This window comes from Schistocerca piceifrons, unplaced genomic scaffold (genome assembly GCF_021461385.2).
Source record: "Schistocerca piceifrons isolate TAMUIC-IGC-003096 unplaced genomic scaffold, iqSchPice1.1 HiC_scaffold_567, whole genome shotgun sequence".
NCBI classification, from domain to species: Eukaryota; Metazoa; Arthropoda; class Insecta; order Orthoptera; family Acrididae; genus Schistocerca; species Schistocerca piceifrons.
Genome location: NW_025728807.1, coordinates 158,337 through 181,418, shown reverse-complemented (window position 1 = coordinate 181,418; position 23,082 = coordinate 158,337). Strand labels below are relative to the sequence as shown.

General features: G+C 52.0%; 24 non-coding genes across 24 annotated transcripts; 6 read left to right on the top strand and 18 right to left on the bottom strand.

Moving 5' to 3' along the window:
• Positions 1-58: 58 nt before the first annotated feature.
• Positions 59-129, bottom strand: Trnag-gcc. Its single transcript has one exon. It is a non-coding gene; the product is annotated as a tRNA-Gly (tRNA).
• Positions 130-471: 342 nt separating this feature from the next.
• On the top strand, positions 472-543 carry Trnag-ucc. The gene has a single exon. It is a non-coding gene; the product is annotated as a tRNA-Gly (tRNA).
• Positions 544-1,136: 593 nt separating this feature from the next.
• On the bottom strand, positions 1,137-1,210 carry Trnai-aau. The gene has a single exon. It is a non-coding gene; the product is annotated as a tRNA-Ile (tRNA).
• A 198-nt stretch (positions 1,211-1,408) lies between these two features.
• On the bottom strand, positions 1,409-1,480 carry Trnae-uuc. Its single transcript has one exon. It is a non-coding gene; the product is annotated as a tRNA-Glu (tRNA).
• A 305-nt stretch (positions 1,481-1,785) lies between these two features.
• On the bottom strand, positions 1,786-1,858 carry Trnam-cau. The gene has a single exon. It is a non-coding gene; the product is annotated as a tRNA-Met (tRNA).
• A 381-nt stretch (positions 1,859-2,239) lies between these two features.
• Trnag-gcc lies at positions 2,240-2,310 on the bottom strand. The gene has a single exon. It is a non-coding gene; the product is annotated as a tRNA-Gly (tRNA).
• Positions 2,311-2,652: 342 nt separating this feature from the next.
• Trnag-ucc lies at positions 2,653-2,724 on the top strand. The gene has a single exon. It is a non-coding gene; the product is annotated as a tRNA-Gly (tRNA).
• Positions 2,725-3,317: 593 nt separating this feature from the next.
• Positions 3,318-3,391, bottom strand: Trnai-aau. The gene has a single exon. It is a non-coding gene; the product is annotated as a tRNA-Ile (tRNA).
• Positions 3,392-9,171: 5,780 nt separating this feature from the next.
• On the bottom strand, positions 9,172-9,244 carry Trnam-cau. Its single transcript has one exon. It is a non-coding gene; the product is annotated as a tRNA-Met (tRNA).
• Positions 9,245-9,625: 381 nt separating this feature from the next.
• Trnag-gcc lies at positions 9,626-9,696 on the bottom strand. Its single transcript has one exon. It is a non-coding gene; the product is annotated as a tRNA-Gly (tRNA).
• Positions 9,697-10,038: 342 nt separating this feature from the next.
• Positions 10,039-10,110, top strand: Trnag-ucc. The gene has a single exon. It is a non-coding gene; the product is annotated as a tRNA-Gly (tRNA).
• Positions 10,111-10,703: 593 nt separating this feature from the next.
• Trnai-aau lies at positions 10,704-10,777 on the bottom strand. Its single transcript has one exon. It is a non-coding gene; the product is annotated as a tRNA-Ile (tRNA).
• A 198-nt stretch (positions 10,778-10,975) lies between these two features.
• On the bottom strand, positions 10,976-11,047 carry Trnae-uuc. The gene has a single exon. It is a non-coding gene; the product is annotated as a tRNA-Glu (tRNA).
• A 305-nt stretch (positions 11,048-11,352) lies between these two features.
• Trnam-cau lies at positions 11,353-11,425 on the bottom strand. The gene has a single exon. It is a non-coding gene; the product is annotated as a tRNA-Met (tRNA).
• Positions 11,426-12,390: 965 nt separating this feature from the next.
• On the top strand, positions 12,391-12,462 carry Trnag-ucc. The gene has a single exon. It is a non-coding gene; the product is annotated as a tRNA-Gly (tRNA).
• A 595-nt stretch (positions 12,463-13,057) lies between these two features.
• Positions 13,058-13,131, bottom strand: Trnai-aau. The gene has a single exon. It is a non-coding gene; the product is annotated as a tRNA-Ile (tRNA).
• A 198-nt stretch (positions 13,132-13,329) lies between these two features.
• Positions 13,330-13,401, bottom strand: Trnae-uuc. The gene has a single exon. It is a non-coding gene; the product is annotated as a tRNA-Glu (tRNA).
• A 305-nt stretch (positions 13,402-13,706) lies between these two features.
• Trnam-cau lies at positions 13,707-13,779 on the bottom strand. Its single transcript has one exon. It is a non-coding gene; the product is annotated as a tRNA-Met (tRNA).
• A 381-nt stretch (positions 13,780-14,160) lies between these two features.
• Trnag-gcc lies at positions 14,161-14,231 on the bottom strand. Its single transcript has one exon. It is a non-coding gene; the product is annotated as a tRNA-Gly (tRNA).
• A 342-nt stretch (positions 14,232-14,573) lies between these two features.
• Positions 14,574-14,645, top strand: Trnag-ucc. Its single transcript has one exon. It is a non-coding gene; the product is annotated as a tRNA-Gly (tRNA).
• Positions 14,646-15,228: 583 nt separating this feature from the next.
• Trnai-aau lies at positions 15,229-15,302 on the bottom strand. The gene has a single exon. It is a non-coding gene; the product is annotated as a tRNA-Ile (tRNA).
• Positions 15,303-21,762: 6,460 nt separating this feature from the next.
• Trnag-gcc lies at positions 21,763-21,833 on the bottom strand. Its single transcript has one exon. It is a non-coding gene; the product is annotated as a tRNA-Gly (tRNA).
• A 340-nt stretch (positions 21,834-22,173) lies between these two features.
• Positions 22,174-22,245, top strand: Trnaa-ugc. Its single transcript has one exon. It is a non-coding gene; the product is annotated as a tRNA-Ala (tRNA).
• A 592-nt stretch (positions 22,246-22,837) lies between these two features.
• Trnai-aau lies at positions 22,838-22,911 on the bottom strand. The gene has a single exon. It is a non-coding gene; the product is annotated as a tRNA-Ile (tRNA).
• Positions 22,912-23,082: the final 171 nt, after the last annotated feature.

Sequence of the window (23,082 nt, the reverse complement as noted above, 5' to 3'; positions counted from 1 at the left end):
TCGTGCATCTCAAGCGCTCAAGCCACGCGGCAGCATCATCGCGGGAAAAGCAAAATGATGCATCGGCCGGGAATCGAACCCGGGCCGCCCGCGTGGCAGGCGAGCATTCTACCACTGAACCACCGATGCTGGGGCCAGCGGTAACTTGACGCTGCTTCCCGAGCAGATGTCTCAAGGGAAAGTGGGACTGCCGTCAAGCGCCGTAGCATTCTGTGGGAAAGATGCTGCAGACGCTGAATCCTGCACTGCACTGCTTAAAAATGCCGCCAGAACGCGGTCCTCTGCGTACTCTTGCGTCGCCGGCGCCCAACTCTTGCCAAAGGATGCGAAATGTGCGCGGATACGCTGTCCGAATGCGTCTGGATGTGCTCCCCTAGCCTGCCTCGAAATGCGCCTGCCAGGTACGATCACCTTCCGCCGCTGCCGACTGGCGGGAAGCCGACACAGCGCGGACGCGCGGCGCTCGCTTGTGCGGTGGTGGTGTAATGGTCAGCATAGGTGCCTTCCAAGCAGTTGATCCGGGTTCGATTCCCGGCCACCGCAGCAGGCTTTTAATTTCGCGTATGAGTACTTTTGCCACGCGCTCTTAAATTATTGTTTTTTCGCCCTCTTACTCGCTGCATACCAGCCCTTAGTGTGTCTCGACTTGTCTCGACTTTGCTCAGCTGACGCGAGAGCTGACGCTCTCAAATCGGCCTTTATCAAAACGACAAGCACGAGAAACGACTGAGAGAGCTAAGGAGAGGCGAGGCGATGGACACACAGCACGCCCCCTTCATTTCACAGTGGCGTCTCCCTGACCGAATCGGGCTGTAGCTCCGAAAACAAAGGAGAAACAAAAATAGGAAGTAAAAGTGCAAATAGTGCCCTGTGTTCCCATGCGCTCACCCGCCCAAGTACTGACAAGGGCCAAAGTTGTTACGCATCGGCAATCGGACATTTTCTTTCATTTTCTCTTTATCGGTTGAGAACCAGTGTATTCAAGATATTATGGCCATTGCCGAGTGAATGCTGTAGCGCTTCCCGACGAGTCGGGTTCGGATCCTCTGTCAACTTCCACGCAGGGTGATGATCTTCTGGTCATCACACTCGCCAGCTGAAATCGGCGCTGCCTTTTCGAGGTAGTAAAGGAGTAGTGGCCCGTGGGGGGATCGAACCCACGACCTTCGCGTTATTAGCACGACGCTCTAACCAACTGAGCTAACGGGCCTCGGCAGATGCAGTTGCTCAGCCCTACGCTGGAAACAGGTGGCATGAAGCCATACACCATTTCTCTGGTCGTCGTGTGTCTGCTTCCCTAGTCTATATTCTGCTGACGGTCACGAAACAGTAGCTATATTGCGAGCAGGACGGGAAACGGCCGCTCGGACAGCTCAAACCTGTCACGATTCGTGTGGAAAAAATTCCGTTCCGGTACCGGGAATCGAACCCGGGCCTCCTGGGTGAAAGCCAGGTATCCTAGCCCCTAGACCACACCGGATGCGGCCGTTTCGTTCGACCGTTCGTACGGTCGCTTGTCGCATTTCGTGTCGAGTGCCGCGTCGGCGCCCCTCTCTCTTTGCGAGCATCTTTGCACATAGTGACTGGCAAGGCGCGCACCTCAAACGTCGCAGAGCAATGCTTTTGGCTTCATGCTCTGCTGGGAGAAGAGGAAAAGGGAAGCTGTAAGTAGCAATAACAGGAAGTAAACATTTTCCCGCTGAAGCGTTGAAACGTTGTGGATAACAAACAAGAAATACGTTGGCGCCCTAGCAACAGCACCACCATCAGTCACAGAAAATTAAATGCCCCGGGTGAGGATCGAACTCACGACCTTAAGATTATGAGACTTACGCGCTGCCTACTGCGCTACCGAGGCACGGGTGCACCGTTTGTCCTGCAAACTGGGTAAATGCCGTACCCAATATTAGACGTAGAGACACTGTACTTCCTGGATAACGTGTTCTGTTGCTACACGTGCACTGCCGGCCCAGTTGATTGCGGTGCTGCTGCAGCTGTTGCAACGATAGGCAGCACTCCTTGTCGTTAAAGTTCAGAGCCTCGGAGGCACCCGGACCCGGCAACTTGTGAGGCCAGGCCGACGCTAGTCTGTAGAACATGATGCGAGCGTCCTAGTGGGGACCCGCGAGTGCTGCGTTCTCGGTCCTTCTCAAGGGAAATCCAGCTACACATTCTTGTGGATCGTGCATCTCAAGCGCTCAAGCCACGCGGCAGCATCATCGCGGGAAAAGCAAAATGATGCATCGGCCGGGAATCGAACCCGGGCCGCCCGCGTGGCAGGCGAGCATTCTACCACTGAACCACCGATGCTGGGGCCAGCGGTAACTTGACGCTGCTTCCCGAGCAGATGTCTCAAGGGAAAGTGGGACTGCCGTCAAGCGCCGTAGCATTCTGTGGGAAAGATGCTGCAGACGCTGAATCCTGCACTGCACTGCTTAAAAATGCCGCCAGAACGCGGTCCTCTGCGTACTCTTGCGTCGCCGGCGCCCAACTCTTGCCAAAGGATGCGAAATGTGCGCGGATACGCTGTCCGAATGCGTCTGGATGTGCTCCCCTAGCCTGCCTCGAAATGCGCCTGCCAGGTACGATCACCTTCCGCCGCTGCCGACTGGCGGGAAGCCGACACAGCGCGGACGCGCGGCGCTCGCTTGTGCGGTGGTGGTGTAATGGTCAGCATAGGTGCCTTCCAAGCAGTTGATCCGGGTTCGATTCCCGGCCACCGCAGCAGGCTTTTAATTTCGCGTATGAGTACTTTTGCCACGCGCTCTTAAATTATTGTTTTTTCGCCCTCTTACTCGCTGCATACCAGCCCTTAGTGTGTCTCGACTTGTCTCGACTTTGCTCAGCTGACGCGAGAGCTGACGCTCTCAAATCGGCCTTTATCAAAACGACAAGCACGAGAAACGACTGAGAGAGCTAAGGAGAGGCGAGGCGATGGACACACAGCACGCCCCCTTCATTTCACGGTGGCGTCTCCCTGACCGAATCGGGCTGTAGCTCCGAAAACAAAGGAGAAACAAAAATAGGAAGTAAAAGTGCAAATAGTGCCCTGTGTTCCCATGCGCTCACCCGCCCAAGTACTGACAAGGGCCAAAGTTGTTACGCATCGGCAATCGGACATTTTCTTTCATATTCTCTTTATCGGTTGAGAACCAGTGTATTCAAGATATTATGGCCATTGCCGAGTGAATGCTGTAGCGCTTCCCGACGAGTCGGGTTCAGATCCTCTGTCAACTTCCACGCAGGGTGATGATCTTCTGGTCATCACACTCGCCAGCTGAAATCGGCGCTGCCTTTTCGAGGTAGTAAAGGAGTAGTGGCCCGTGGGGGGATCGAACCCACGACCTTCGCGTTATTAGCACGACGCTCTAACCAACTGAGCTAACGGGCCTCGGCAGATGCAGTTGCTCAGCCCTACGCTGGAAACAGGTGGCATGAAGCCATACACCATTTCTATGGTCGTCGTGTGTCTGCTTCCCTAGTCTATATTCTGCTGACGGTCACGAAACAGTAGCTATATTGCGAGCAGGACGGGAAACGGCCGCTCGGACAGCTCAAACCTGTCACGATTCGTGTGGAAAAAATTCCGTTCCGGTACCGGGAATCGAACCCGGGCCTCCTGGGTGAAAGCCAGGTATCCTAGCCCCCTTTTTTTTTTTTTTTTTTTTTTTTTTTTTTACAGTACTGAAATTAAAATCCTAAAACATGACTATATAATGTAGACTGCTGACTGAAATAAAGATTAAAACACGAAAACTTCAGACCTGGTGTAGAGAAGAAACATATATAAAGGCGGGAAATCCAGAAACAGTATAAAAGAAAATGGCTCACACAGGTGACCTTAGCCAACACCCTCTCTTTCAAATGTCAGGCTAAGCATATTGGCAAAATCATCTCGGAGTCCTGGCAATCGCAAGCGCTGCCAGTAAGCAGTAAGCATGTACTGCCGAAACGCTAGGTGTCCATCCTCTTCATGACAACTGTTGACAAAATGTACGAAATGGCCAATCAACCACATGACGGTATGGAGCTTCGTCCGCGGAAAAAAGGAAGAATCGGGCCGGACGATGATGTCAATAGTATAAGCGGCTTCAGCAGACCTAGTGACAAAAGCAAGTTGTTTCCTGAGCCAACGCCAATTAGCAAGGTGCCCACAGCAGGTGAATCGATGTTCAAGGGTATCCAGGAGACCACACCGAGTACAGGTGTCCGTGTCAGAAAGACCAATACGGTGCAGTCGTACATTGGTGGGAACCAAATTATTTATTACCCTATACCACGTGGACGCCACGGCCATAGAGTGGATCGGCAGACTAACGTTCTTCCAGACGTTCCTCCAGGACACAGATGGAGACGCCAGTTCTATTGGATTGGGACCGGCCAGCCCCTCCCAGCGGGCAATCAAGCCCTTGGTCGTTGGCACCGGTCGCCGCAAGAAGACGTCACCGAGGTAACTCACCGCAATGTAAAATTCCCGAATGTGTTTCAACTTAAAATTTAGGCGTCCGACATCGACAGGTGGAGCAAGGCTCGCCGGACGCACAACAGTAAAAAGCCTGGATGTAATTGAAGTCACTTCTTGCGTAACAATTAGAGTCGTTCGGCGGACGTACAAAGCAGACGCCTTGCGAGTAATGTCAGAGAGGCCCAAGCCTCCGGAGAGACGCGGTTTCGTCATTACCTCGTAACGTAACTTGAATAGATGGCCCATCCATATAAACCTGCTAGACAATTGGCGCAACCTTTTCGCCACCATCATGGGAAGTGGAAACAGCTGAGCAACATAATAAGCTTTACATAGAACGTAGGTGTCTAAAATTCTGACTTTTTGCAAAATGGTAGCAGAGCGCTGCTCATGGACCATCAGAGCCCCCTGTATCTTCTCGGTGACAGATTTCCAATTGAGAGCCGCCATTTTTAGAGGACACCGATCAATGATAATCCCCAAGGACGTATGGCGATCGACAAAAGTGGCCCAAGGGACGTCAGCATCGCGAAATCCTCGAATATCAAGGAACTTACATTTACCCTGATTGAGACGCGCTCCAGAGACACGACAGTATGCATCAACCGCCCCTTTCAACAACGGGATATCATCACGTTGACAGAGGAGAACAACGACATCATCCGCATATGCCTTAACAGAGAGCTTCCCACCAGAGAGGGACATACCCTGAAGCTTGAGAGCAATAGTCCGAAGCAGCGGTTCCAGGGACAATACGAATAAAGACATAGAGAGCGGACTACCCTGAGGCACTCCGCGGCGGATAGCAATGGGCGGCGTCAGCTGCCCATTGACTGACACCCGAGCTGTTATTCCCCTATACAAATTGCCAAGAACACCACGTGATGAAGCGTTAAAACCTATTGTACCTAAAACACGATCTAAAAACACATGACTGACGTGATCAAAAGCCTTATAAAAATCAAGGAAGGCAAAGGCACAATGTACGTTTGTAACCGCCGCAACCGAGACAACATCCCGATATTCGGCTACTGGTGTCAGAATAGATCTATCATGAAAACAACATTGATGTGCACCAATCACACCCCGAAGCAGAGAAGACAACCGGCTATTGAGCGCTCTAGCAGCTGTCTTATAGTCAAAATTCAGCAATGTGAGCGGACGAAGATTGGCAGCAGATAAACGACCAGAGGACTTCGGGATTAAAACAATTTTCCCTACTTTAAAATCGGCAGGCACATCCATCCCCCTGACAATCTCATTTAAAATCTGCGTAAAAATGCCACCCAAAAGAGGCCAAAAACGGAGATAAAATTCTTTAGGCAGGCCGTCTGGACCCGGCGATTTACTGGACGGAGAGCGAGCAATAAAATCGAAAACATCATCTACCTGGAACTCCCGGAGAAATTCGCCGTTCGCGTCAGGCGCGATCGTCGCAGTTAGATCCCCAAAGACATCATCCGAAAGAGACTCACCAGAATCATCGGCAGAATATAGACTAGTGTAATACTGATGAAGAGCACGAACCATTTCCTCCTGTGCAATAAGCTGTCGCCCATCATCCACCGTAAGAGAAGAGATGAAGGAGCGACGACGACGAGTCTGATGCCGTAGCAGGTGGTACAAGGATGTCAGTTCACCTTCAACAAGAGAGTGAGGTTTCGACTTAACTCGCAGACCATCCATCTGTCGTCGTTTAAGGCTCAAGAGCTTGGCTTTAATACGACGAACATCATGGATCCGCAGTGGAGAGGTACCCGCCGCGTCATATAGTTCACGCAGGACAGAGTAGTAATATTCATACGTGTTCTTAAAATCACGCGTCCTAGCAGCACAGTAGAAAATCAAAGTCTGACGAATCTTGGGCTTGGCAAACGCAGTCCACCAAACCAGCAAGGAGGGGTATCGCGGGACAGAGCGAAGACATCGCTCCCACACGCCACTTATAACATCATCCATAGCACTGTCGGCAAGGTGGGAAACATTTAACATCCACTGGGAACGATAAAGTTTTGCAGGTTGGCGACTAAGATTTACAGTTGCAGTAAAAGCACAATGGTCAGAAAAACTAGTAGGAATAACATCGACAGAAAGAATTTTATCACATAAAAAATCAGATAAATAGAATCTGTCGAGTCTACTGCATGAGGACGCGGTAAAAAACGTATATTTCACCAGGGTTGGATATTTGTGTTCCCAAACATCACGCAGACGCATCGTACGAACTAAGTCATGTAAATCACGGCAATAATTAAAATTGGGGGACTGGTCTGCAGGGCGTAAAACACAATTAAAATCGCCTCCGAGCAGGAGACTCCGAGGACTCTGGCGCAAAAGATAAATAAGCTCTTCTTTATAAAAGCGCGATCGAGCCACAGTGTGACCCGAACCAGAGGGGGCATACAAAACAACGAGGCGGAGATCAAAAAGACGACAACCAATCCCACGGCCAGAGTCAAGGAATTCAATGTCAGTAATAGGAATGCCCTCTCGAAAGAAAAGAGCAGTTCCTGTTGAATATTCCGGCGCGACATTAAAAACAGTTTGAAATCCAGGTAGAGAGAGATCAGAAAACAACACTTCCTGCAAAAACACTACGTCCGCACAGGCGTCGTAAATAAACTGCAGCAAAGAGGCAATGCGAACGTCGGACTCAATACGGTTAACATTTAAGGTAAGAAAGGTGTATGCTTGAACCATAGAGAGAAAAGCGAGAAAACAAATCACCTACACCGACGCACCAGCGTCACAGTCCATAGCAGGGGTGACAGAGGCATCCGAGGGAGGGGGACTGCTACCCCGTTCCGCGGATCCCTTACGTTTCGGTTTTTTACGAACAGCATTAACGTTCGGCTGAACGCGTAACTTGCGTCGGCTGACGGGCAAGGAAACTTCAGCCGCCGGTGACGTAGGAGGGTCAAGTTCTGTATCCGACACCACCCGCGCCGGTCCACATGCGGGATCCGGGGTCGCGGGGGAAACATCCGACAAAACGGAATGGTCAACACCTGCACTAGCTTCCGGCAAACATGGACTGCACGGAGGCGAAACGTGAGCAGGAAGGTCCGAGGCCGCAGAGTTGGAAGGAAGCGGAGCAGCTCCGCTGGCAGAGGTATGGGGCAGCGAAGCAGGAAGTTGTCGCGGCTCCACTTGTTGTGACATCGAAGTCGGTTCGGAAGACGGCGCCAACAGGCCCGACCGACGACCCGACTCGAGAGAAGCTGCGTCGGAGGCCGGAGGGGCGCCAGCAGCCGCCACCGGAACCGCTACCTCAGGAGGGCAGGGAGCAGCTACAGTACGCAGTGGCTCGGAGGATGCCGGTCGCTCGGACTGGGGCATCTCAGGGAGATCCTCATCCGTACTATTTCCATCGTGTGGGCGACGCCTCTTATTATTCAAAAGTGGCACACTCACCTGAGGGACAGACGGAACAACATCAGATTTAGCACGCAAAGGAGGAAATTCTGTATCAGGGGTGCGCAAAACCTGTGGAGGGGCGCTACTACCACTGGACTGTGCTACACCAAGAGCAGAACCACCTGCAACGAGGTCAGCGACCGTTAACTTGCGACGCTGTTCGAGAGAATTTTTTAAAACAAAAACTCTCCGCGGACAGTCGGTACGCACGTGACCACTTTCATTGCACAAAAAACAGGTGCCCACCTGACCACTATATGTTACATGGACACGATATCCACCGATCTGCAGGTGAGATGGAATATTCTGCTTAACGTGCATTTCGACTGAACGAATACCACTGTAACATTGCAGGCGATGTTGGCTTGACCAGCGTTCAAGGCGAATGCCCTTTACATCACCATACTTCTGTAGACCCTCCTTAAGATAGACATTATCCACCTCCGGTGGAAGGTGTAAACACGAACATTGGTATACGTGATGGAAGCATTGGAAAGCAGCACGGTACTTACAGAATCATCCCGATGCCGAAAGAGAACTTGATGACCATATTTAGAAAGAATTTTATCAACCTGAAGTGGGTCCATAAACTTAACAAAGAAAACATACAGTTCGGTATCAAAATAAGCAGTGTGCACCTGATCCGAATGAACACCAAAGGTATCTACCAACCAATCATGAATCTCAAGAGAACTAGGTTGCACATGGCGGGTTGACTTGTCAAAAGCAAAACTAACTGTAGCCTGACGAGGAATAACCTGGGACGACATTTTCAAAATAGGCGGTCGAAACCGCTACACACAACACACTGAAATAAGGACAGAAAGTAACACAAGGTACGAAACAACGACGGAGAAACACTCACAGAAGTTGCAACACAACACGTAAACAACGATAGTCCACTATACGTAACGCTACGGCGGAGCGGAAGACTAGGCACGTCCACACTGCACGGCGTCTAAAGCGGAACTGTGCCACACCGGATGCGGCCGTTTCGTTCGACCGTTCGTACGGTCGCTTGTCGCATTTCGTGTCGAGTGCCGCGTCGGCGCCCCTCTCTCTTTGCGAGCATCTTTGCACATAGTGACTGGCAAGGCGCGCACCTCAAACGTCGCAGAGCAATGCTTTTGGCTTCATGCTCTGCTGGGAGAAGAGGAAAAGGGAAGCTGTAAGTAGCAATAACAGGAAGTAAACATTTTCCCGCTGAAGCGTTGAAACGTTGTGGATAACAAACAAGAAATACGTTGGCGCCCTAGCAACAGCACCACCATCAGTCACAGAAAATTAAATGCCCCGGGTGAGGATCGAACTCACGACCTTAAGATTATGAGACTTACGCGCTGCCTACTGCGCTACCGAGGCACGGGTGCACCGCTTGTCCTGCAAACTGGGTAAATGCCGTACCCAATATTAGACGTAGAGACACTGTACTTCCTGGATAACGTGTTCTGTTGCTACACGTGCACTGCCGGCCCAGTTGATTGCGGTGCTGCTGCAGCTGTTGCAACGATAGGCAGCACTCCTTGTCGTTAAAGTTCAGAGCCTCGGAGGCACCCGGACCCGGCAACTTGTGAGGCCAGGCCGACGCTAGTCTGTAGAACATGATGCGAGCGTCCTAGTGGGGACCCGCGAGTGCTGCGTTCTCGGTCCTTCTCAAGGGAAATCCAGCTACACATTCTTGTGGATCGTGCATCTCAAGCGCTCAAGCCACGCGGCAGCATCATCGCGGGAAAAGCAAAATGATGCATCGGCCGGGAATCGAACCCGGGCCGCCCGCGTGGCAGGCGAGCATTCTACCACTGAACCACCGATGCTGGGGCCAGCGGTAACTCGACGCTGGTTCCCGAGCAGATGTCTCAAGGGAAAGTGGGACTGCCGTCAAGCGCCGTAGCATTCTGTGGGAAAGATGCTGCAGACGCTGAATCCTGCACTGCACTGCTTAAAAATGCCGCCAGAACGCGGTCCTCTGCGTACTCTTGCGTCGCCGGCGCCCAACTCTTGCCAAAGGATGCGAAATGTGCGCGGATACGCTGTCCGAATGCGTCTGGATGTGCTCCCCTAGCCTGCCTCGAAATGCGCCTGCCAGGTACGATCACCTTCCGCCGCTGCCGACTGGCGGGAAGCCGACACAGCGCGGACGCGCGGCGCTCGCTTGTGCGGTGGTGGTGTAATGGTCAGCATAGGTGCCTTCCAAGCAGTTGATCCGGGTTCGATTCCCGGCCACCGCAGCAGGCTTTTAATTTCGCGTATGAGTACTTTTGCCACGCGCTCTTAAATTATTGTTTTTTCGCCCTCTTACTCGCTGCATACCAGCCCTTAGTGTGTCTCGACTTGTCTCGACTTTGCTCAGCTGACGCGAGAGCTGACGCTCTCAAATCGGCCTTTATCAAAACGACAAGCACGAGAAACGACTGAGAGAGCTAAGGAGAGGCGAGGCGATGGACACACAGCACGCCCCCTTCATTTCACGGTGGCGTCTCCCTGACCGAATCGGGCTGTAGCTCCGAAAACAAAGGAGAAACAAAAATAGGAAGTAAAAGTGCAAATAGTGCCCTGTGTTCCCATGCGCTCACCCGCCCAAGTACTGACAAGGGCCAAAGTTGTTACGCATCGGCAATCGGACATTTTCTTTCATTTTCTCTTTATCGGTTGAGAACCAGTGTATTCAAGATATTATGGCCATTGCCGAGTGAATGCTGTAGCGCTTCCCGACGAGTCGGGTTCGGATCCTCTGTCAACTTCCACGCAGGGTGATGATCTTCTGGTCATCACACTCGCCAGCTGAAATCGGCGCTGCCTTTTCGAGGTAGTAAAGGAGTAGTGGCCCGTGGGGGGATCGAACCCACGACCTTCGCGTTATTAGCACGACGCTCTAACCAACTGAGCTAACGGGCCTCGGCAGATGCAGTTGCTCAGCCCTACGCTGGAAACAGGTGGCATGAAGCCATACACCATTTCTATGGTCGTCGTGTGTCTGCTTCCCTAGTCTATATTCTGCTGACGGTCACGAAACAGTAGCTATATTGCGAGCAGGACGGGGAACGGCCGCTCGGACAGCTCAAACCTGTCACGATTCGTGTGGAAAAAATTCCGTTCCGGTACCGGGAATCGAACCCGGGCCTCCTGGGTGAAAGCCAGGTATCCTAGCCCCTAGACCACACCGGATGCGGCCGTTTCGTTCGACCGTTCGTACGGTCGCTTGTCGCATTTCGTGTCGAGTGCCGCGTCGGCGCCCCTCTCTCTTTGCGAGCATCTTTGCACATAGTGACTGGCAAGGCGCGCACCTCAAACGTCGCAGAGCAATGCTTTTGGCTTCATGCTCTGCTGGGAGAAGAGGAAAAGGGAAGCTGTAAGTAGCAATAACAGGAAGTAAACATTTTCCCGCTGAAGCGTTGAAACGTTGTGGATAACAAACAAGAAATACGTTGGCGCCCTAGCAACAGCACCACCATCAGTCACAGAAAATTAAATGCCCCGGGTGAGGATCGAACTCACGACCTTAAGATTATGAGACTTACGCGCTGCCTACTGCGCTACCGAGGCACGGGTGCACCGTTTGTCCTGCAAACTGGGTAAATGCCGTACCCAATATTAGACGTAGAGACACTGTACTTCCTGGATAACGTGTTCTGTTGCTACACGTGCACTGCCGGCCCAGTTGATTGCGGTGCTGCTGCAGCTGTTGCAACGATAGGCAGCACTCCTTGTCGTTAAAGTTCAGAGCCTCGGAGGCACCCGGACCCGGCAACTTGTGAGGCCAGGCCGACGCTAGTCTGTAGAACATGATGCGAGCGTCCTAGTGGGGACCCGCGAGTGCTGCGTTCTCGGTCCTTCTCAAGGGAAATCCAGCTACACATTCTTGTGGATCGTGCATCTCAAGCGCTCAAGCCACGCGGCAGCATCATCGCGGGAAAAGCAAAATGATGCATCGGCCGGGAATCGAACCCGGGCCGCCCGCGTGGCAGGCGAGCATTCTACCACTTTTTTTTTTTTTTTTTTTAATATCATTTTGTTCGGTTTTTTTCGTTGTGTCTGCTCTGGGCGGACGCCGTAAGACATCCATTTATGTTCGTTGTTGATCGATTGACTCAGTTTTTTTATTACAGAGGGCACGTAGCCCTCTGACCGAACACGCTGAGCTACCGTGCCGGCTGAACCACCGATGCTGGGGCCAGCGGTAACTTGACGCTGGTTCCCGAGCAGATGTCTCAAGGGAAAGTGGGACTGCCGTCAAGCGCCGTAGCATTCTGTGGGAAAGATGCTGCAGACGCTGAATCCTGCACTGCACTGCTTAAAAATGCCGCCAGAACGCGGTCCTCTGCGTACTCTTGCGTCGCCGGCGCCCAACTCTTGCCAAAGGATGCGAAATGTGCGCGGATACGCTGTCCGAATGCGTCTGGATGTGCTCCCCTAGCCTGCCTCGAAATGCGCCTGCCAGGTACGATCACCTTCCGCCGCTGCCGACTGGCGGGAAGCCGACACAGCGCGGACGCGCGGCGCTCGCTTGTGCGGTGGTGGTGTAATGGTCAGCATAGGTGCCTTCCAAGCAGTTGATCCGGGTTCGATTCCCGGCCACCGCAGCAGGCTTTTAATTTCGCGTATGAGTACTTTTGCCACGCGCTCTTAAATTATTGTTTTTTTTCGCCCTCTTACTCGCTGCATACCAGCCCTTAGTGTGTCTCGACTTGTCTCGACTTTGCTCAGCTGACGCGAGAGCTGACGCTCTCAAATCGGCCTTTATCAAAACGACAAGCACGAGAAACGACTGAGAGAGCTAAGGAGAGGCGAGGCGATGGACACACAGCACGCCCCCTTCATTTCACGGTGGCGTCTCCCTGACCGAATCGGGCTGTAGCTCCGAAAACAAAGGAGAAACAAAAATAGGAAGTAAAAGTGCAAATAGTGCCCTGTGTTCCCATGCGCTCACCCGCCCAAGTACTGACAAGGGCCAAAGTTGTTACGCATCGGCAATCGGACATTTTCTTTCATTTTCTCTTTATCGGTTGAGAACCAGTGTATTCAAGATATTATGGCCATTGCCGAGTGAATGCTGTAGCGCTTCCCGACGAGTCGGGTTCGGATCCTCTGTCAACTTCCACGCAGGGTGATGATCTTCTGGTCATCACACTCGCCAGCTGAAATCGGCGCTGCCTTTTCGAGGTAGTAAAGGAGTAGTGGCCCGTGGGGGGATCGAACCCACGACCTTCGCGTTATTAGCACGACGCTCTAACCAACTGAGCTAACGGGCCTCGGCAGATGCAGTTGCTCAGCCCTACGCTGGAAACAGGTGGCATGAAGCCATACACCATTTCTATGGTCGTCGTGTGTCTGCTTCCCTAGTCTATATTCTGCTGACGGTCACGAAACAGTAGCTATATTGCGAGCAGGACGGGGAACGGCCGCTCGGACAGCTCAAACCTGTCACGATTCGTGTGGAAAAAATTCCGTTCCGGTACCGGGAATCGAACCCGGGCCTCCTGGGTGAAAGCCAGGTATCCTAGCCCCTAGACCACACCGGATGCGGCCGTTTCGTTCGACCGTTCGTACGGTCGCTTGTCGCATTTCGTGTCGAGTGCCGCGTCGGCGCCCCTCTCTCTTTGCGAGCATCTTTGCACATAGTGACTGGCAAGGCGCGCACCTCAAACGTCGCAGAGCAATGCTTTTGGCTTCATGCTCTGCTGGGAGAAGAGGAAAAGGGAAGCTGTAAGTAGCAATAACAGGAAGTAAACATTTTCCCGCTGAAGCGTTGAAACGTTGTGGATAACAAACAAGAAATACGTTGGCGCCCTAGCAACAGCACCACCATCAGTCACAGAAAATTAAATGCCCCGGGTGAGGATCGAACTCACGACCTTAAGATTATGAGACTTACGCGCTGCCTACTGCGCTACCGAGGCACGGGTGCACCGTTTGTCCTGCAAACTGGGTAAATGCCGTACCCAATATTAGACGTAGAGACACTGTACTTCCTGGATAACGTGTTCTGTTGCTACACGTGCACTGCCGGCCCAGTTGATTGCGGTGCTGCTGCAGCTGTTGCAACGATAGGCAGCACTCCTTGTCGTTAAAGTTCAGAGCCTCGGAGGCACCCGGACCCGGCAACTTGTGAGGCCAGGCCGACGCTAGTCTGTAGAACATGATGCGAGCGTCCTAGTGGGGACCCGCGAGTGCTGCGTTCTCGGTCCTTCTCAAGGGAAATCCAGCTACACATTCTTGTGGATCGTGCATCTCAAGCGCTCAAGCCACGCGGCAGCATCATCGCGGGAAAAGCAAAACGATGCATCGGCCGGGAATCGAACCCGGGCCGCCCGCGTGGCAGGCGAGCATTCTACCACTGAACCACCGATGCTGGGGCCAGCGGTAACTTGACGCTGGTTCCCGAGCAGATGTCTCAAGGGAAAGTGGGACTGCCGTCAAGCGCCGTAGCATTCTGTGGGAAAGATGCTGCAGACGCTGAATCCTGCACTGCACTGCTTAAAAATGCCGCCAGAACGCGGTCCTCTGCGTACTCTTGCGTCGCCGGCGCCCAACTCTTGCCAAAGGATGCGAAATGTGCGCGGATACGCTGTCCGAATGCGTCTGGATGTGCTCCCCTAGCCTGCCTCGAAATGCGCCTGCCAGGTACGATCACCTTCCGCCGCTGCCGACTGGCGGGAAGCCGACACAGCGCGGACGCGCGGCGCTCGCTTGTGCGGTGGTGGTGTAATGGTCAGCATAGGTGCCTTCCAAGCAGTTGATCCGGGTTCGATTCCCGGCCACCGCAGCAGGCTTTTAATTTCGCGTATGAGTACTTTTGCCACGCGCTCTTAAATTATTGTTTTTTCGCCCTCTTACTCGCTGCATACCAGCCCTTAGTGTGTCTCGACTTTGCTCAGCTGACGCGAGAGCTGACGCTCTCAAATCGGCCTTTATCAAAACGACAAGCACGAGAAACGACTGAGAGAGCTAAGGAGAGGCGAGGCGATGGACACACAGCACGCCCCCTTCATTTCACGGTGGCGTCTCCCTGACCGAATCGGGCTGTAGCTCCGAAAACAAAGGAGAAACAAAAATAGGAAGTAAAAGTGCAAATAGTGCCCTGTGTTCCCATGCGCTCACCCGCCCAAGTACTGACAAGGGCCAAAGTTGTTACGCATCGGCAATCGGACATTTTCTTTCATTTTCTCTTTATCGGTTGAGAACCAGTGTATTCAAGATATTATGGCCATTGCCGAGTGAATGCTGTAGCGCTTCCCGACGAGTCGGGTTCGGATCCTCTGTCAACTTCCACGCAGGGTGATGATCTTCTGGTCATCACACTCGCCAGCTGAAATCGGCGCTGCCTTTTCGTAGTAGTAAAGGAGTAGTGGCCCGTGGGGGGATCGAACCCACGACCTTCGCGTTATTAGCACGACGCTCTAACCAACTGAGCTAACGGGCCTCGGCAGATGCAGTTGCTCAGCCCTACGCTGGAAACAGGTGGCATGAAGCCACACACCATTTCTATGGTCGTCGTGTGTCTGCTTCCCTAGTCTATATTCTGCTGACGGTCACGAAACAGTAGCTATATTGCGAGCAGGACGGCAAACGGCTGCTCGGACAGCTCAAACTTGCCACGATTCGTGTGGAAAAAATTCCGTTCCGGTACCGGGAATCGAACCCGGGCCTCCTGGGTGAAAGCCAGGTATCCTAGCCACTTTTTTTTTTTTTTTTAAATATTTTCAGCCACTGACGTGCGATCAGTTTGCACAAAACGCTAGGGCTCGTCCGGGATTTGAACCCGGGACCTCCTGCACCCTAAGCAGGAATCATACCCCTTTTTTTTTTTTTTTTTTTTACAGCATTCTTTTAAGTCCAAAGGGAACACACACAGACACACACACACACACACACACACACACACACACACACACACACACAGACACACATACACACACCTTAAATAAAAAGAAGATATAATTGGTTTCTAATGCAAACAGCAAAGGGTGGATTTGTACCTCAATTTTGATATACTGGGAGTGCATAATAAATTCATATTTTTTTTCATTGTGTAAAGTTAGAGGTGACAGTGAGATTCAGGTCTGCGGAAGCAAAGTGGGCAGGGGTCGAAGCCCGAGGCCTGGCCACGATGACTCCACCGTCCTGTTTCCGAAAGGCACCTGTACAAGGGCGTAGTATTATCCCCTACTGTCTCGGTTCGTGGTCGCTCGTTTGTTTTTCTTGAGTGCCCTAAAGGTCCACGAAAACTTCAGTCCTGGATGTAGAGAAGAAACATACACCAAGGCGGTAAATCCCGAAACAGTATAAAAGAAAATGGCTCACACAGGTGTCCTTAGCCAACACCCTCTCTTTCAAATGTCAGGCTAAGCATATTTGCAAAATCATCACGGAGGCCTGGCAATCGCAAGCGCTGCCAGTAAGCAGTAAGCATGTACTGCCGAAACGCTAGGTGTCCATCGTCTTCATGACAACTGAAGACAAAATGTACGAAATGTCCAATCAACCACATGACTGTATGGAGCTTCGTTCGCGGAAAAAAGGAGGAATCGGGCCGGACGATGATGTCAATAGTATAAGCGGCTTCAGCAGACCTAGTGACAAAAGCAAGTTGTTTCCTGAGCCAACGCCAATTGGCAAGGTGCCCACAGCAGGTGAATCGATGTTCAAGGGTATCCAGGAGACCACACCGAGTACAGGTGTCCGTGTCAGAAAGACCAATACGGTGCAGTCGTACATTGGTGGGAACCAAATTATTTATTACCCTATACCACGTGGACGCCACGGCCATAGAGTGTATCGGCAGACTAACATTCTTCCAGACGTTCCTCCAGGACACAGATGGAGACGCCAGTTCTATTGGATTGGGACCGGCCAGCCCCTCCCAGCGGGCAATCAAGCCCTTGGTCGTTGGCACCGGTCGCCGCAAGAAGACGTCACCGAGGTAACTCACCGCAATGTAAAACTCCCGAATGTGTTTCAGCTTAATATTTAGGCGTCCGACATCGACAGGTGGAGCAAGGCTCGCCGGACGCACAACAGTAAAAAGCCTGGATGTAATTGAAGTCACTTCTTGCGTAACAATTAGAGTCGTTCGGCGGACGTACAAAGCAGACGCCTTGCGAGTAATGTCAGAGAGGCCCAAGCCTCCGGAGATACGCGGTTTCGTCATAACCTCGTAACGTAACTTGAATAGATGGCCCTTCCATATAAACCTGCTAGACAATTGGCGCAACCTTTTCGCCACCATCATGGGAAGTGGGAACAGCTGAGCAACATAATAAGCTTTACATAGAACGTAGGTGTCTAAAATTCTGACTTTTTGCAAAATGGTAGCAGAGCGCTGCTCATGGACCATCAGAGCCCCCTGTATCTTCTCGGTGACAGATTTCCAATTGAGAGCCGCCATTTTTAGAGGACACCGATCAATGATAATCCCCAAGGACGTATGGCGATCGACAAAAGTGGCCCAAGGGACATCAGCATCGCGAAATCCTCGAATATCAAGGAACTTACATTTACCCTGATTGAGACGCGCTCCAGAGACACGACAGTATGCATCAACTGCCCCTTTCAACAACCGGATATCATCACGTTGACGGAGGAGAACAACGACATCATCCGCATATGCCTTAACAGAGAGCTTCCCACCAGAGAGGGACATACCCTGAAGCTTGAGAGCAATAGTCCGAAGCAGCGGTTCCAGGGACAATACGAATAAAGACATAGAGAGCGGACTACCCTGAGGCACTCCGCGGCGGATAGCAATGGGCGGCGTCAGCTGCCCATTGACTGACACCCGAGCTGTTATTCCCCTATACAAATTGCCAAGAACACCACGTGATGAAGCGTTAAAACCTATTGTACCTAAAACATGATCTAAAAACACATGACCGACGTGATCAAAAGCCTTGTAAAAATCAAGGAAGGCAAAGGCACAATGTACGTTTGTAACCGCCGCAACCGAGACAACATCCCGATATTCGGCTACTGGTGTCAGAATAGATCTATCATGAAAACAACATTGATGTGCACCAATCACACCCCGAAGCAGAGAAGACAACCGGCTATTGAGCGCTCTAGCAGCTGTCTTGTAGTCAAAGTTCAGCAATGTGAGCGGACGAAGATTGGCAGCAGATAAACGACCAGAGGACTTCGGAATTAAAACAATTTTCCCTACTTTAAAATCGGCAGGCACATCAACCCCCCTGACAATCTCATTTAAAATCTGCGTAAAAATGCCACCCAAAAGAGGCCAAAAACGGAGATAAAATTCTTTAGGCAGGCCGTCTGGACCCGGCGATTTACTGGACGGAGAGCGAGCAATAAAATCGAAAACATCATCTACCTGGAACTCCCGGAGAAATTCGCCGTTCGCGTCAGGCGCGATCGTCGCAGTTAGATCCCCAAGGACATCACCCGAAAGAGACTCACCAGAATCATCGGCAGAATATAGACTAGTATAATACTGATGAAGAGCACGAACCATTTCCTCCTGTGCAATAAGCTGTCGTCCATCATCCACCGTAAGAGAAGAGATGAAGGAGCGACGACGACGAGTCTGATGCCGTAGCAGGTGGTACAAGGATGTCAGTTCACCTTCAACAAGAGAGTGAGGTTTCGACTTAACTCGCAGACCATCCATCTGTCGTCGTTTAAGGCTCAAGAGCTTGGCTTTAATACGACGAACATCATGGATCCGCAGAGGAGAGGTACCCGCCGCGTCATATAGTTCACGCAGGACAGAGTAGTAATATTCATACGTGTTCTTAAAATCACGCGCCCTTGCAGCACAGTAAAAAATCAAAGTCTGACGAATCTTGGGCTTGGCAAACGCAGTCCACCAAACCAGCAAGGAGGGGTATCGCGGGACAGAGCGAAGACATCGCTCCCACACGCCACTTATAACATCATCCATAGCACTGTCGGCAAGGTGGGAAACATTTAACATCCACTGGGAACGATAAAGTTTTGCAGGTTGGTGACTAAGATTTACAGTTGCAGTAAAAGCACAATGGTCAGAAAAACTAGTAGGAATAACATCGACAGAAAGAATTTTATCACATAAAAAATCAGATAAATAGAATCTGTCGAGTCTACTGCATGAGGACCCGGTAAAAAACGTATATTTCACCAGGGTTGGATATTTGTGTTCCCAAACATCACGCAGATGGATCGTACGAACTAAGTCATGTAAATCACGGCAATAATTAAAATTGGGGGACTGGTCTGCAGGGCGTAAAACACAATTAAAATCGCCTCCGAGCAGGAGACTCCGAGGACTCTGGCGCAAAAGATAAATAAGCTCTTCTTTATAAAAGCGCGATCGAGCCACAGTGTGACCCGAACCAGAGGGGGCATACAAAACAACGAGGCGGAGATCAAAAAGACGACAACCAATCCCACGGCCAGAGTCAAGGAATTCAATGTCAGTAATAGGAATGCCCTCTCGAAAGAAAAGAGCAGTTCCTGTTGAATATTCCGGCGCGACATTAAAAGCAGTTTGAAATCCAGGTAGAGAGAGATCAGAAAACAACACTTCCTGCAAAAACACTACGTCCGCACAGGCGTCGTAAATAAACTGCCGCAAAGAGGCAATGCGAACGTCGGACTCAATACGGTTAACATTTAAGGTAAGAAAGGTGTATGCTTGAACCATAGACAGAAAAGCGAGAAAACAAATCACCTACACCGACGCACCAGCGTCACAGTCCATACCAGGGGTGACGGAGGCATCCGAGGGAGGGGGACTGCTACCCCGTTCCGCGGATCCCTTACGTTTCGGTTTTTTACGAACAGCATTAACGTTCGGCTGAACGCGTAACTTGCGTCGGCTGACGGGCAAGGAAGCTTCAGCCGCCGGTGACGTAGGGGGGTCAAGTTCTGTATCCGACACCACCCGCGCCGGTCCACATGCGGGATCCGGGGTCGCGGCGGAAACATCCGACGAAACGGAATGGTCAACACCTGCACTAGCTTCCGGCAAACATGGACTGCACGGAGGCGAAACGTGAGCAGGAAGGTCCGAGGCCGCAGAGTTGGAAGGAAGCGGAGCAGCTCCGCTGGCAGAGGTATGAGGCAGCGAAGCAGGAAGTTGTCGCGGCTCCACTTGTTGTGACATCGAAGTCGGTTTGGAAGACGGCGCCAACAGGCCCGACCGACGACCCGACTCGAGAGAAGCTGCGTCGGAGGCCGGAGGGGGGCCAGCAGCCGCCACCGGAACCGCTACCTCAGGAGGGCAGGGAGCAGCTACAGTACACAGTGGCTCGGAGGATGCCGGTCGCTCGGACTGGGGCATCTCAGGGAGATCCTCATCCGTACTGTTTCCATCGTGTGGGCGACGCCTCTTATTATTCAAAAGTGGCACACCCACCTGAGGGACAGACGGAACAACATCAGATTTAGCACGCAAAGGAGGAAATTCTGTGTCAGGGGTGCGCAAAACCTGTGGCGGGGCGCTACTACCACTGGACTGTGCTACACCAAGAGCAGAACCACCTGCAACGAGGTCAGCGACCGTTAACTTGCGACGCTGTTCGAGAGAATTTTTTAAAACAAAAACCCTCCGCGGACAGTCAGTACGCACGTGACCACTTTCATTGCACAAAAAACAGGTGCCAACCTGACCACTATATGTTACATGGACACGATATCCACCGATCTGCAGGTGAGATGGAATATTCTGCTTAATGTGCATTTCGACTGAACGAATACCACTGTAACATTGCAGGCGATGTTGGCTTGACCAGCGTTCAAGGCGAATGCTCTTTACATCACCATACTTTTGTAGACCCTCCTTAAGATAGACATTATCCACCTCCGGTGGAAGGTTGTAAACACGAACATTGGTATACGTGATGGAAGCATTGGAAAGCAGAACGGTACTTACAGAATCATCCCGATGCCGAAAGAGAACTTGATGACCATATTTAGAAAGAATTTTATCAACCTGAAGTGGGTCCATGAACTTAACAAAGAAAACATACAGTTCGGTATCAAAATAAGCAGTGTGCACCTGATCCGAATGAACACCAAAGGTATCTACCAACCAATCATGAATCTCAAGGGAACTAGGTTACACATTGCGGGTTGACTTGTCGAAAGTAAAACTAACTGTAGCCTGACGAGGAATAACCTGGGACGACATTTTCAAAATAGGCGGTCGAAACCGCTACACACAACACACTGAAATAAGGACAGAAAGTAACACAAGGTACGAAACAACGACGGAGAAACACTCACAGAAGTTGCAACACAACACGTAAACAACGATAGTCCACTATACGTAACGCTACGGCGGAGCGGAAGACTAGGCACGTCCACACTGCACGGCGTCTAAAGCGGAACTAACCACTAGACCACACCGGATGTGGCCGTTTCGTTCGACCGTTCGTACGGTCGCTTGTCGCATTTCGTGTCGAGTGCCGCGTCGGCGCCCCTCTCTCTTTGCGAGCATCTTTGCACATACTGACTGGCAAGGCGCGCACCTCAAACGTCGCAGAGCAATGCTTTTGGCTTCATGCTCTGCTGGGAGAAGAGGAAAAGGGAAGCTGTAAGTAGCAATAACAGGAAGTAAACATTTTCCCGCTGAAGCGTTGAAACGTTGTGGATAACAAACAAGAAATACGTTGGCGCCCTAGCAACAGCACCACCATCAGTCACAGAAAATTAAATGCCCCGGGTGAGGATCGAACTCACGACCTTAAGATTATGAGACTTACGCGCTGCCTTGTGAGGCCAGGCCGACGCTAGTCTGTAGAACATGATGCGAGCGTCCTAGTGGGGACCCGCGAGTGCTGCGTTCTCGGTCCTTCTCAAGGGAAATCCAGCTACACATTCTTGTGGATCGTGCATCTCAAGCGCTCAAGCCACGCGGCAGCATCATCGCGGGAAAAGCAAAATGATGCCTCGGCCGGGATTCGAACCCGGGCCGCCCGCGTGGCAGGCGAGCATTCTACCACTGAACCACCGATGCTGCGGCCAGCGGTAACTTGACGCTGCTTCCCGCCCAGATGTCTCGAGATAACGTGGGACTGCCGTCAAGCGCCGTAGCATTCTGTCGAGAAAATGCTGCAGACGCTGAATCCTGCACTGTACTGCCTAAAAATGCCGCCAGAACGCCGTCCTCTGCGTCCTCTTGCGTCGCCGGCGCCGACTCTTGCCAAAGGGTGCGAAATGTGCATGGATACGCCGTGCGAATGCATCTGCATGTGCTCCCCTAGCCTACCTCGTAATGCGCCTAGGGCTACGATCACCTTCGGCCGCTGCCGACTGGCGGGAAGCCGACACAGCGCGGCGTGGGGGCGCCCGGTTGTGCGGTGGTGGTGTAAAGGTCAGCATAGTTGCCTTGCAAGCAGTTGATCCGGGTTCGATTCCCGGCCACCGCAGCAGGCTTTCAGCTTTGCGTATGAGTACTTTTGCCACGCGCCGTTAAATTAATGTTCTTTCTCCCTCTTACTCGCTGCAGACCAGCCTACAGTGTGTCTCGACTTGTCTCGACTTTGCTCAGCTGACGCGAGAGCTGACGCTCTCCAGTCGGCCTATATCAAAACGACAAGCACGAGAAACGACTGAGAGAGGCAGGGAGAGGCGAGGCGGTGGACACACAGCACGCCCCTTCATTTCACGGTGGCGTCTCCCTCACTGAATCGGTCTGCAGCTGCGAAAACAAAGGAGAAAGAAAAATAGGAAGCAAAATTGCCAACAGTACCCTGTGTTCCCATGCGGTCACCCGCCCAAGCACTGACAAGGGCCAAAGTTGTTACACGTCGGCAATCGGGCATTTTCTTTCATTTTCTCTTTGCCGTATGAGAACCAGCGTATTCAACATATTGTGACCATTGCCGAGCGAATGCTGCAGCGCTTCCCGACGAGTCGGGTTCGGATCCTCTGCCAACGTCCACGCAGGGCGATGATCTTTTGGTCATCACACTCGCCAGCTGAAATCGGCGCTGCCTTTTCGTAGTAGTAAAAGCCTACTGGCCCGTGGGGGGATCGAACCCACGACCTTCGCGTTATTAGCACGACGCTCTAACCAACTGAGCTAACGGGCCTCGACGCGGACGGTTGCTCAGCCCTACGCTGGAATCACGTCGCATGAAGCCACACGCCACTTCTAGGGTCACCGTGTGTCTGCTTCGCCCGTCTATGTTCTGCTGGCGGTCACGAAACAGTAGCTGTACTGCGAGCAGGACGGGAAACGGCAGCACGCACTGCTGAAACTT